Below are 10,773 nucleotides of genomic sequence, written 5' to 3'. Positions count from 1 at the left end.
GTCACCGGAGTCGCTTTGTCCCTCTCGATGGGTTAGGACCCTCTCAGCCACTTACACGGGGAAAGTGGCACGTTTAATAGGCAGGCTGGACGAGCGGACAGGAGCGCATTTAACAAGGCGCTCCGTGGTTATGTCAAGCATTGGCGTCCTTTACTTGTCCCTGAAAATCCATAACGCAGAAAGCGGATGGATTATATCTTTTATGTCAACAAGAGACTGTCTTGTCCTTTCTCTACCGGCGTGCGCATGTGTGTGTGCGAGAGGGGCTTTCCACTGGACGCAATTTGTCTCGTGTGTGTGTGTGACACAGCGTGTAAAGGTCGCAATGTTTCTGTAGATGAGGTATTACTAGTGTCCTGTAGATGCAGCTACACCGTTCAACATTGACAGGAGATGGTAAAAAAATCATGAATTTAAAGGGTTTTTTTTGTAAAAACTATGTGCTAATAGCTAAAGACCACTTCCTGGTTCACGGAGGATGACAGGACTGTATCATTTTTTTATATAAAAAAAATAGAGAAGGAATGTAGCACTTGTGTCTGTGACTTGTGATGGCTCCTAAAAGATAATGCGAGAAAGAACAGTATTTCCTATAGCAAAAGCATATTTGTTTATTTGTCTGCTAAGATGACATAATGACGTAATATAGTTGGACCACACCATTCTTGAGGCTTGGGTGGAGGGAATAGTTCCATAATGAAGAAAATAAATTGCTGACAAAAAATGTCACGGAGAGCCATATTTGTGTTTGCTATATTCTAACACAAGATGATGGGCGGCATCTTTTTTGATTCTTACACTCTAAAAACAGTTGGGTCAAAAATAACCCAACTATGGATAAAAAATGGACCGATCCTCTACATGGGTCAATTTGACCCAATTTTGAGTAAAAAAAAGGGTGTTTTAGTGTAAAAAAAACAACTCATAAATATTGGTCAGATCCTTTACTTGGGTAAAAAAAAAAAGGGGGGAATTTTGTATAAAACAAGCCAGAAAGTTAGGTCAAATTGATCCATAAAGTGGATCAGTCCATTTAAAAAAAATCCATAATTGGGTTACTTTTGACTTTTTAGAGTGTAGGCACTCACATGGGAAAACAAATTGTGATGTGTCCTATTTGTGTTTCCCAGTTAATAGACTACTTCCTGGTTGCCAGACGCCAAATAATTTGATCCAAACCAGAAAAGACAATAAATGTAATTTTGCATTTCAATTATTGGCAGTTATCCTTCAAAAGGTAATAATTGTTACTGAAAAAAATGCTCCACACTGAAAAAAATTATATCAATGTGAAAATGAAAATGCATTTAAAAAAAATAAGTTTAAATGAGAGGAAAACGGGAAAATCAGTTAACCTCATTTTAATCATGTATAACCGAAAATTACGTTGTTTTTTTTTTACCGTGTAAAATAAAAGTTGTCCATTGGTAATGTTATGTTTCGGAATGGAGGTGGGCGCAAAAGCAGGCGGAGACATAGGTGGAGATTCAAAATAGTAATTTCATTTAACAAGAACAAAAAAGGCAAATAAGGTGCAGAACCTGTGTTACATAAAAACACAAGATTCAAAGTACACTGCAAACAAATATTGGGATATGCACCAGGACTTAACTGGAGCCAGCAAACAAAACGAGACAAGGACAATGAATCGAGGAGAACTGGGAATTAATGCCTCATTTGAGGATGGTCTGAAGTCTGACTTTTCCGCATTCAAACCACGACGGGAACGTCCCCTTGAACTCGAAAATTCCACTTGTGAAGTCGGGAAAAAAAAGGACCCCGACTTCACCGACGGACTACAAGCGACATTACCTTACAATGGCGACCCCTTTGGAAACAGACCGTGAATGGTAAAACACAATTTACTCAAGTATAAAACTAGATAGCTTTCTTCATTCATAAATATTCAACATAACTTCACGTAACATACGTGACAGTATGCCGTTATCTCCCTGCATGAAATTATACGGTGAACTTCTTAACTGTATGGAATACTTATGAAATAAAATAAAAACAATAAATCAAGCAAAATTGTGAGAAGGCAAGATTGCTGGAGGTCAAAATGTGTTTTGAGGACCAAAATAAAAAAAAAACAATTTCGCACTATCTGCCATTTTGGTTGTTTACTTTTGCCTCAAACGCTTTCAGGTCGGAACTGCATAAATACAAACACATTGACGAGACAACGAGAGACACCTGGACGAGACACATGTGGCTGAGGGAGTTGATTAGGGACTGGGTTGACAATATTGCTAAACGAGAGGAAACGACAAACGGAACACAACCATTTGTTGGATGAGAACATTTCGACAGGCTCTCAAATGACATAAAAAGGCGACCCCACCCACAAAAGTAAAAAAGAAAAAATTATTCCCTTGATTGTTTGCCCATTTGTTATTTAGCAAACTAGTTCCTGGTTCAATACGAGCAACGTTCAAAACCAAGAGTGAGAAATAAATGTTTTCATGTTGTTTGTATTTGAATATACAGTAATAGCAAATCACTTCTTGCTTCAAGGAAAATGACACAAGATGTTAGAATAAGACAGACGACAATAAGAATTGTGCAAATACCAAATTGACTCAAAGTGCTGACAAGGTAAAACATCCTTCCCAATTGTATTGGATGTGTCTCGGACCGGGGTTGTGTGAGGGCTGGCACGGTTGGGATTAATAGGGAAAGTGTGTGCAGTAAGGATAACGGACGCTGCATGGAAAAGAGGATTACACGGCTTCCCCTGTCATTGAATAGCTGCCATTATGGGATTATCGCCAGCACCTCCATCTTGTCTATTCAACATTGCAACACAGGGCCAAGACTCACACTCACTGGGAATGAACTCGCAGGTGGATTCTGGTACAGGCAGGTAAACTATCACACCACAGATGTAACAGGCAACGTTTAGTCGTTTTACCCTATTAATGTTACAGTGGTTAATTTATTTTTTTACACTACACTCTAAAAACAGTTGGGTCAAAAATAACCCAATTGTGGATGAAAAATAGACCGATACACTTTATGGGTCAATTTGACCCAACATTCTGGGTTCTTTTATACAAAATGACCCGATTTTTAAAGTTGGGTCAAATCAACCCAAGTAGAGGATTGATCCATTTTTGACCCATAGTTGGGTTGTTTTTGACCCAACTGTTTTTAGAGTGTAGTATGACAGTACAGCGATATATATTTATATGTTTTCTATACACACAAAATATATAAAAATCTAAACAGGCATAATAAATAAGGGGATAGCATTCAGTATATACCAGATGCATCCAAAAAAAATTCAATAATGGATATGACCTCAAATGTAGCAAAGTACAAAATTTGTAGGAGACTTTTTGCTAATTAAAAAAAAAAGGTTCAAAATTACAGAACACTTAATATCCACTTGTCACACTCCAGTTGAAATAAAAAACAAAACAAAAAAAACAGACACACGCAGCAAGCTATCTGCTGAGAAAATTATTAAAATGAAACAAAAGTAAATCTAATCAAAACAATGCAAAACAAAACAAAAACACGGTTCATGACACCCTTGGCTTCCAGACAGCAAATGAGCGACACTTGTGCCAAGACACGATTGGCTAATTTAATAACAGTTACTTAAGAGTGGGCTGAAAGTGCAGAACGGCTCGCTTACCGACACATTTTCACAAATAAGCAGATTCAAGTTTTACATGGTTGTTTACACATTTGATGGGCGGGCAGGCACTTTAGTAAACAAACTATTTGTGGACAAGCCATTAAAAAGAAATTTAGCATAACATGTCTTTAAGCAAATTATACTTCATTTAAAGTTGACTTTACACTGATCTGATCGGCTGGATCGAGATTGGACGATATTTAGCATTTTATGGTAAATCAGTGATCGTCCGTAATGTCTTAATTTGCCCGATTGATCAATGACATCAGTGAGCGGCTCCACCAAATAAGACATTACATGTTATATTTAATGTTTATCAGCATTTTTTTAAAATACGTTTTTTTTTGCTCCATCTTCCGATCAAATTCCTGATCGTCTAAAAGCCTAATTAAAAATAAATTGTCTCAAATATGCATGAGAAATGATAATTCCTTACTTTCCAGCTGTATTTAGAAGACGGCTTTTCTCTTTTAGATCACTGAATTGGTCTACAAACTACAAATATTCACTGCAAATCCTCAAAAGTGTCCTTGTCTCATCTATCTAAGCCAACAACATATAGTAGTGAAGTTTCCATCCAATTGTTTTGATTTTTTCAAGCGAATTTACTGAAAATGCTCAAAACGGACATGCGACTTATGCCCGTTTCCATCTGTTCTTCTTTTGTGAATATTGAGAGGAGACTCCGCCGCTGTAGGTGGCGGCATACACCAAAGAGATGTGATCCACCAGTAATTTAAAGGAAGAAGAAGAAGACCAGGAAGCAACTGCGCCGTGCAATGACGTCGTATGAATTTGCTTTTGTAATTCTTGATAAACCGTAGCGCTTCTTTGCTGTTTTCCATCTAAAATAGGATTAATATTCGCTTCTTTAATTAATTCCAAAAAGATTTCTGTTTTTGCGACGTATTTCCGGTCTTGCCAGCGGTTATTCGCAAAACCTGTTTCCATAGCCAAAATTCACATTTCCCTTCAATATCCACCCCCTCTAAGCGTAAAAACGTTTTTGCGAATTTTGGGCCATTTTATTTTTATTTTTAGTGTTTCTATTCAGCTTTATTTTCGTATTTCTTGAAAATTTGAATACAAATGGGTGGATGGAAATCCAACTACTGACAGGCTGGACAATGAAATGCGCTTCCAAGAAGGCAGAATGTAATTAACCAATTAAATCTACTGCCATTTGTATAGCGGAATTATTACCATTCTAAATGACAATTAATACAGTATACAACATACACTGTATTGTACCTTTTGGGACATTTTGGTTTGTTGGTGTGTCATGAGATTTTTCTATTGCCATGGCTCAATAGCGGTGGGGAAACAATAGCTTAAAACTTTGCCCATACCGTTACTTTATGTTTTAAGGTAGCAACAGTGTAGCGTGTCGCTGTTGTTGCGTTTCGGAACACTCTCCGTGAGGAAAAATACACAAGAACATGTACTGTCTTTGGGGAGCGACTGCTGACTGCCCCCGTTTATTCACACACTCGCCTCCAAAAACTATTCTCCTTCCCCCGTCGGCCCTGCTCTTACGTCATCGTCCCGCGACCTTCCTTTTAATGCTTATAACAGTCATTTTCATTATTTCCAACATGAACATTCTTCAATAAACATTTGCAAAGTTATTTGTTGACAAAAATGGATGGCAGCAGCGCATCCAAAGCCACCCTTACACAAAGTATTTCTACTCTGTACTCTCTGCACTTGAGTAAATAGACTCCCCCCCGCTGCCAGTGTATGAGGAAATGCGGCGCGTGCCCCAACTGAACCGAAAGCCCGCGGTTTGCAACACACGCGCGCGCGCGCGCGCACACCCTACAACAGCCAATAGAGATTTAACAGTCTCTCATGATATCCATCGCTCATTAGTCACCGTTATTCCACTTTGATGCGGACATAATGGGCTTCAGAGGTGTGCACCGGCTTCCATAAAGAGCCCTGTTTAGTAACGGCCACACTTTAAATGCTCTTAATGTGCTGCTGAGGTGTGGGGAGGGACCGCGGGGGGAGGGGGGGGGGGGGGGTTGGCGGTAAATCACAGCAGAGAGAACGAGATGGCGACTGTGCGTGCGTGTGTGTGTGTGTGTGTGTGTGTGTGTGTGTGTGTGTGTGTGTGTGTGTGTGGAGGTAAACAAAGGAGCGATTAGAGGGGAGGTTCAGGGACGAGGAAATCTGAAATGGGCATGTGTGTGTGTGTGTGTAATGTCTCTGCCCGAAACTGATGATGTGCTTACACAGTCCTGTCACACGCACGCACGTACACACACACGTACACACACACGTACACACACACGTACACACGTACACACACACACACACACACACACACACACACACACACACACACACACACACACACACACACACACACACACACATACACATACACATACACACACCCACACCCACACAACACACGCACACACAACACACGCACGCACACGCACACACACACACACACACACACACACACACACACACACACACACACACACACACACACACACACACACACACATAAGCTTCTTGTTAAGGTGCTTTCCGTTGTGAACACGCTTACACGGATTGACTTGACAACATTACTGTGTGTGCTTGTGTGTGTGCGTGTGTGTGTGTGTTATCGGTCCTGTTCCCAGCAGTGCCAGTGCAAACAGACAGAGGCAGCTATCAGCGCCTCCATTGTATTCAGCCCATCACTAATCTCCAATGGTTGAATCATTATCCATGCACCGGCCTTAGCAAAAGGGCCACGTAAACACTACCGGCCTGTCACCCGGCAGCGCCGGGGCCTCAGCGTGTGACCCGCAGACAGAAAGGCCGCACGCAAAGCAAGTTAAGGCGTGAGCCACAACATTAAGTACATAAAAGAGCTGTATTAAAAATCCTGCGCAACACGTCGAGGCAAAATGCTAAAAACTCCAAAAGTGAATGGGTTTGTCCGAGCATTTGCTTCCACTGTTGCATTGGGAGCTTTGAATTCAAATTTGGGACATCAATCCATCTCTGATATCTTTCAAACCAACAAACCTATTGATAAAAGGGACTTGTCATAAGAAATTAACAATTTTCTTGCTTGTTTACAAATAGTTGGTGTCAATTTAAACAACCAAGTGAACCTTTACCAAACCCTATTTCAGTTTTGTTTTCTGTAAGCAAGCAAATAAGCTGCATCAAAGCCAAAAGGTAAGCAGAGCTGCAGTCTTAGCGTACAGTAGATAAGTGTTAATTATATGTTCGATACCACTTTTTTTCAGACCGATACCAGCATAAGTACTCAACTCTTGAGTAGTGACCGACACCAATGCCACCAGTAGTACTTTTGATACGTAAAATGTCCCCCAAAGAAAGATCTATATTTCCTAATATAGCGATTCCCTGAAATTCCACCTCCAGGAGTGAAATACTATTAATTATGAATTGGCTGTTGCTTTATGTGTTAAGAGTGGGGTTAGTGGTGTCAGTTATAAACTTAAATTAGTTGAAACTTTGGTATAGTCTGGCTAAAGAGGTGTAAAAAATCTCCTATACTCTGTAAGGAGTCTCGGACTTTCCAGAAATCTCTGAAATCACGATTTGTTGCTAGTCACTTAAAATAAATTGCTAGAAGGATTGTAAAAGCTGCAAAATTAACCATTGGTGGATTTGAGCATGCGATATTCATGTCGCTGGCGTCTGGCTGAAACCTCATACAGTAAGTCACAATTTGGCAAATGTCATATTTTTTCAAAAAATCTATACTTTTGGTCAGTTCACATGTGGGTGTCATTTTTACGAATCATTGATCGGTCTAGAGTGTTGAAAATGGCTTGCTCTCTTCGATGACGCAATGTGAAAATGACGATTTTAGAGGTACAATGTTTTTGCCCGATGCCAGCGATTTCGACGGAGAAGAGAGTGAACATCACCTGTACTGTAAAGAGGCGTCAAACTCTCCAGAAGTTTACAATAACGTTACAAAAAGTTGCTAGACTAGAATTATTATTTTTTTGTTTAAAGTTGCTCAATTAGCGAGTGGTGGTTTTGAGCAAGCGCCATTTATTTGCAGTCTGGATGTATGAACACCTGCTCTGTAGGGAGCCCTAGACTCTCCAGAAATGCCACAAAAAATAGATTTGTTGTTCAACACTGGGACAAAAAAAAAAGAGAAGGTTAATTAGCTAGTGGAGAAAAAAAAGAGAGAAATGATGATGACATGTCGATTCGACAGAAGTAAAATTAGTGAATGAACAATACTGAGCTCTCTCTCTCAAAAAAACATTATTTTTTTCAATCTGGACGTGGAGGTTTGAACATCTCTGGATGGAGTCTCCAATTCTCCAGAAGTCTTCAATAACACAAAAAGTCACTAGATTTGTTGCTTGTCACTTGTCGCTAAATATAGCGATATTCACTATGTTGGCAACAGTGAGTGACTTTTTTTTATTTATTAAGACACACAAAACGGCATCATATGTTTCTTTTAAATTAAGATTTTTTTAAAAATATAATAATAATAATATAAATATTAATAATAATATAAATAAATAATAAATAATCAAAACTCCCAAAAATTATTATTTTTGCACATTTCACTCTCTCGTGTTGGCTTGTTGTACCTAACGAAGTGAAAACATACACGCAAGCACAAAGTCAAAGTTGTTGCCATGTGCAGCTCTGAGGCGCGTTCATCATTGGCTGCCTGCAAATCCAATTGCAGGTAAATGCACGTCACGGTCGCTCTCCGCCGTCTCCTGTGCGGAGGAGATGAGCGGAGAGGAGCCCGGCGACATGGTTAGTATTGGTCGAGGATGACTGATCAACTTAACCGCATTAGACCGCCGAGAAGCGCCTCCCTCCCCCGGCACCCCTCCGCTCCTGCAGAGATATTAGAAGAAGCGGTCGGCATCGGCGGCTGCGTTTAGGGCGGATGCCCGCGCTTGCTAGATCGTGCCGCATTAAGACGGAAGCAGTCCAGACCCGGCCGAGGGCTCGGCCATCTGAGATCCGATCAGAGGTTATTAGCAGTAAAGAGCCGCCATGGATGAGGTGGTGGGTGTGTGTGGGGGGGGGGGGGGGGGGAGGGGTGGGGGGGTCATCATTTACAGGGTCAGACGCTGGCCGCACTGGAAAACACGCACACAAATATACACACACGTATACACACACAGGATAGTAAAGGGGCGGCTCATTACTCAGTAAGAGCTCAGGTTTCCAGCTTCGCAAGTTCGGCCTCTCCATTAGACCCCGAGTTAGGAAGAAATGAATGGCCGCAGCTCCTCAGCTCTCATAAAGCATCCCAGCATCCACAGTGAGAGGAGGTGGGTGAGGTATACAAGCAAGTGTGTGTGTGAGTGAGCGAGAGAGGTCCTTGGGGGTCTTTGAGATGGAAATGTCCAGCTGGCCGGCCGTCTGCTGCCTGACCCCTGAGCTCGGGGTCAAAAAGCCATGCCCCCCCCCCCCCTACCTTCTCCCCAATCACGACCAACTGACCAACATCCACATATGGGCCTCATCGCTCACTGTGCGTATTGAAGGGGAGGGGCTACGCACGCCAACCTCCAATGTGTGTCTAATTGATCATTTAATCTAGTGGACATCATAATCCCTGACGCGTGTTTAACTAACTAAGGAGCGTAGAGTCATTATCTCAACGCATCCAGAGTCCAATCAATCCGTATTTCATCATATGCACGTGGCGGCGATCACGCAACGCTCGACCCGCAGCCCCCCAGAAAGCTAAAATGGAGGTGGAAGTGGGTGAATTTGTTTGTGCGTGTGTGTGCCATTTCAGAAAAGGCAATCGAATGAGAGGAGACAATCAATGAAATAGTGGGATGGCAATAGGAAAAGCATAGGTGGCGCGTGTCAACATGTTTTGTTTGGAAGCATGGCGATGGCAATCAAATTTCACAAAGAGAAGAGGGCCTATGTGTGTGCGCGTGTGTGTGTGTGTGCGAGTACGAGGGAAAATTATTGCTATTGATTGAAGACGGAGAAACGTGGAAATGTTAGCAGATGGGACATTTCGCTGTGAGGCGAGTGGCTGCGGATGATGAGACGAGTCATCCCGGAAAGGCCACGACGCGGGGATGCTGCGAATTTGGGATTCGTTGCCTTTTATTCATTTGGTGGTCAAGCAAATGTGTGCAGAACTCATCATTTGGAGAATTTTGTATTAATTAACAACGTTCAAAAATGTTTGCCCAGAGTACAACGGCGTTTTAGGGCCAGGTATAATTTGATTATTATAATTTTTTATTTTTTTGAAGAGCTCATTATTGTTCATTCTGTAATGTCATCATCATTGCTCTCTTTTTTTTTTTAATATATATTTTTTTTATGTGGGTGAGTATGTGTATGTGCGTGCGTGCGTGCGTGTGAGTGTGTGTGTATTCGTTAGTTCACCAAAATCCTATTAAAAAATCCCACACCGTTCACCTAAACCGAACATCGCCGTCAGGAGACCCGAGGAAGGACCAAAGAAAAGAAAGGAAAGTGAAATCCAGCACCGACCACATTTCAAAATAACACCACCCACCGGGCCACCAACCAGAGTCCTTCACCAACCCCAGAAACATCCAAATTCCAACAAATCAGGGAGAGACTGAGGAAAGGAAGGAAGGACAAACGAAGCAGAGTGAGATCCACAGACACCAGCCTCCACCGATTCAATGGCCCGAGGAAGAAGCAGATTGCGTCTGAGTTAATTAATTAATTCAAACTTTACTGTCATTCACCGCAGCTAAAGCGACAACACTTCCTGCTCCCCTGTCAGGTGACTAACACTAACCAATCGAAGCGAGCATACTTTAGGTAAATGCAAGCGAATGAACAGACAGCAGCAGAATAGCTACTTGTACAAAAAAAAAAAAAAAGTATGAATGTGTAAATAATAAATCTGGAAACATAAATGTACAAGTAAATATACATTTAAAAAAATTAACTTAAATGCTTGATCTTCAGGGTGTGGACTTCGCAAAGCGAGGCGTCTTAGACCGTACCCAACGCTTCAAAGAGCGAATGCTTAACATCAAATGGTTAATCTCTGTCAAAGCAATTACTATCTCCTTATTTGAAAACCCAACCAAAAAGTATTTGCACAAACATCCGAGTCGTACGCTACCTGCATTTCTCGAGTTTTTCTC

The sequence above is a fragment of the Leptonotus elevatus genome, chromosome 3 (genome assembly GCF_054856555.1).
Source record: "Leptonotus elevatus isolate MCC_2025b chromosome 3, RoL_Lele_1.0, whole genome shotgun sequence".
Taxonomy (NCBI): domain Eukaryota; kingdom Metazoa; phylum Chordata; class Actinopteri; order Syngnathiformes; family Syngnathidae; genus Leptonotus; species Leptonotus elevatus.
The sequence above is the reverse complement of the archived record's forward strand: the minus strand, read 5'-3'. Positions refer to the sequence as shown.